Source organism: Sinocyclocheilus anshuiensis, unplaced genomic scaffold, assembly GCF_001515605.1.
Source record: "Sinocyclocheilus anshuiensis isolate Anshui unplaced genomic scaffold, SAMN03320099.WGS_v1.1 scaffold1294, whole genome shotgun sequence".
Classification (NCBI taxonomy): domain Eukaryota; kingdom Metazoa; phylum Chordata; class Actinopteri; order Cypriniformes; family Cyprinidae; genus Sinocyclocheilus; species Sinocyclocheilus anshuiensis.
The window spans coordinates 441,270-444,551 of NW_015558613.1; the positions used below are offsets into that span (position 1 = coordinate 441,270).

The 3,282-nt window shown below is 35.8% G+C and overlaps 1 pseudogene; it reads left to right on the forward strand.

The window, feature by feature from the left end:
- Positions 1-2,057, forward strand: part of LOC107680320 (neutrophil collagenase-like) — a 9,199-nt pseudogene extending 7,142 nt beyond the window's left edge.
- Positions 2,058-3,282: the final 1,225 nt, after the last annotated feature.

The following is a 3,282-nucleotide window of genomic DNA, read 5'->3' on the forward strand; positions in this document are numbered from 1 at the left end:
CATACTATTTAGGATGGATAGTATGAACATTGAGACGCAGGGTTACCCTTTTTATGTTTAGATATTTTAACTGGAAAATGATACAAAAATACTCATTAAAACCAGGATTTGTTTTTGCAATACGCAGTAGATAGATTTTTTATAGACATTTTCATATATGTTTGATAGTGTAAGATAAGGAAGTGTAATAATAATGCTAAATAATTTTCTATATTTTTGTTGTTATAATTTCAATATAAATACATTTTTTATTATAAATTCATTATAAATTCAATTTTAAATAATAGGGCATGACAGTAAAGCTTTATACATTTATTTTATTTATTTATTTATTTTTAGTGACCCAAATATGCAAATAAAAAGTCAAGATAGATATTGCCTTTTTCCAAGTATTTCCCTGTTTTCCCTTCATATCTTGTGCAATAAATTTATCTTGTTTTAAGGATTTTTAGATTTTAACTGGAAAATTATACTAAAATACTTATTTTAAAAAGGGGTATTGTTTATGCAATATACAGTAGGTCTTTTGAAGATATTTTTGGTATCATTCCATTGTTTAAAATACATCATGTTTTTCGTGGACATGACCTAAAGACAATGACGAGTTAATAATATTGAGAAGCGGTTCTTCTGCTACAGGTAACAACTCTTTCAGTAATTTAGTGGGTACAGGATCTAACAGGAGGGAAACAGTGAGTGTGCACTTTACCTTCGGCTAACGTAGCACAGCTGTGCCGGACGATGGAGTCTCCGACGATCACAGCGTCGCATTCTGTCTCGCGGAAGTGAAGGGCATCTGGGAAGATCGCGTCCTGGGTGCACCGGGCCTGTGCAGAGAAATACACGGAGTAGAGGTGGTGGGAGAGTTAGCAGCGCGCTGTATACTTACCTCGGACTTGTGAGCGTCAGCCCGAACAAAGTGGTAGCGATCGGACAGGTACAGCGAGCTGTATACTTACCCCGGACTTGTGAGCATCAGCCTGGGATGTTTCCAGCGCGGCTCTCCTCTCTCTCAGCTGGAGCTGCCTCTCCACCAGGTCGCGAATCTGCTTCTCCACGGCCTCCAGCTCGACCTGCACCGAATGCAGCGCGAACGTGTCCTCACCTGCACTCAAAGGTAGACACACCAGCCATTAAAGCAAGTAACAGTGAGTAAAACAATGGTAATGTGTGTGAATAGAGTATTAGCAATGTAAGCGAGATTAGCTACCAAGCTGGCGATGCTAACGGGCTATATGCTAATAGCGGACTCGGGAAATTAAAATAAAACTAGTGATAACAAGGCGCTCTGGTTGTTTTTGTTGTAGAATACGATAGGGGATATATTCACATGTTATAGAAACGAAAATGATGGTGTATAAAATTGATTTTAAGATTTAAAAAAACAGACGATAAAGAATTAACTTGACGGAGCTCAAACTCAAAACACACGGCAGCAACAAACAGGAAGTACCAAATGTGGTGTGGTTGGTGTGGCTAGTACCAATACAGAACTACCAAATTTAGCTATAAGTTTGATTGCATCATATAATAATTGCTGTTAATAGTGTTCATCGTCTGTTTGATTACGTCTTTAATTGATTACGTCTTTAATTGATTTTTCCGTACATTTCTGCCATATGTACATTAACTGACAGTCACCACTGATAAGCTACCACTAAATATTGTAGAAACTTAATTTGCTGTAAAGTTGCTTTGCAACGATTTGTATCGTGAAAAGCTCTATACAAATAAACTTGAATTGAATTGAATCATGTTAGTACAACTTTCTAAAAAAAAAATTGACCCAAACCTGCGAATAATGAGTCTGTATCTTTTTTGCCCCCAGGGGAAAACCATGAGAACTTAAATATAACCAAACATTGCATCATTAAATCAAATTGAGGCCATATTTGTCACACTTTGGGCTAAATTCATTTTCCTTATCTTTTTCTAGGATGTATTTATTTCTTCATAGGACCTCAACAACTGGAATTCAACCCCAAAATTAGACGAGTAACTATAAGACAATGGCTGCACACACATGGGTTCAATGCCGAGAAATAACAGGCAGTTAGTTGATCAGTACCACACCATATGGTGATGGGAACCAGATTGCAAATTATTTTGTGGCATCCAGCTTGTCTGACTTGATGGTTTCCTGTTGCATGATTCCATGGTTTTGAAATATATTGCCTCAGACGCCTATGAACCACAAAGCTGTGAATCTCATTGAGTGATGATGAAAGCGTGTATGTATACATGTAGCTTTTTTACATGGGATACTTCCCCAAAAGATACAGGTTTGTTTATAGAGCTAGGACATTTTTGGTTCTAATGGACTATTGGATTTCATCATAATTAACTGAAGCAGCTACTCAGATCACCAATAATCTTTAAAAATAAGCTCAGAAGACATTCAGTGTTGAAAAACTTGGTCAAGAAACAGTTTCAAACCAGTCTATTCTGGTCCATTTCACAAATGATTAACACAGAGCTGTCATAACCCATCTGCTCATGTCACACATCTCATTACAACACTAAAGGACAAAGAGGATGTTTTGAATGCATTGGGCTTCCCCTACTCAAGATGATACATGAGAAAATGTGGGATTTTGTAGCAAACACACCTAAAATAATGGACTAAAAATGGGGCAGAATAAATGTTGTACAAATACAAATTTTACTTTGTCACTTAACTGAAATCTCTTGTTTTCTTTGGGACTATGAACAATTAGAGTCATCCCAAATGATGTAAATGAGACAAATGTGGCAGCTATAGTTTAGTTTCTAAATGATGTCAGAACACAATTTTCACTTTATTTTACAGAAAACAGTAACATTGATCAAACCACGAGTAGGTAATGAGGAGCTGCACATTGGCTGCTTACTATGGTCTACCACAAATACCACGGTTATTGCAACTGGAGTTACTATGCAAGAGTTACAGCTTTTGTAAGACTCCTTACGACCATTGTTGCGTTGTCATATGAAAATGCATTTAAAAATCTTTTTTTTTTTTTTCAGTTTTAATTTTTGCTAAATATTTGGAAATTGTGACAAGACCTTTTTTCATCTACATTTAGCATTATTAATCAGTATGTTAAGAGCATTTTTAAGAGCATTTTAAAATAAACATAATTGTTAAAATTGGGAAAATAGGCAAGGAAAAACAACAGAAACTTACTAGAAATTACTAGTTAACTTTGTTTTCTGCTCATGATGAGAGTGTTTTGATTGTTTGTTTTAAGCAAAATATAAAAATGGTCCAGACTTCAAGCGGAAAACTCTGAATCTGAATCT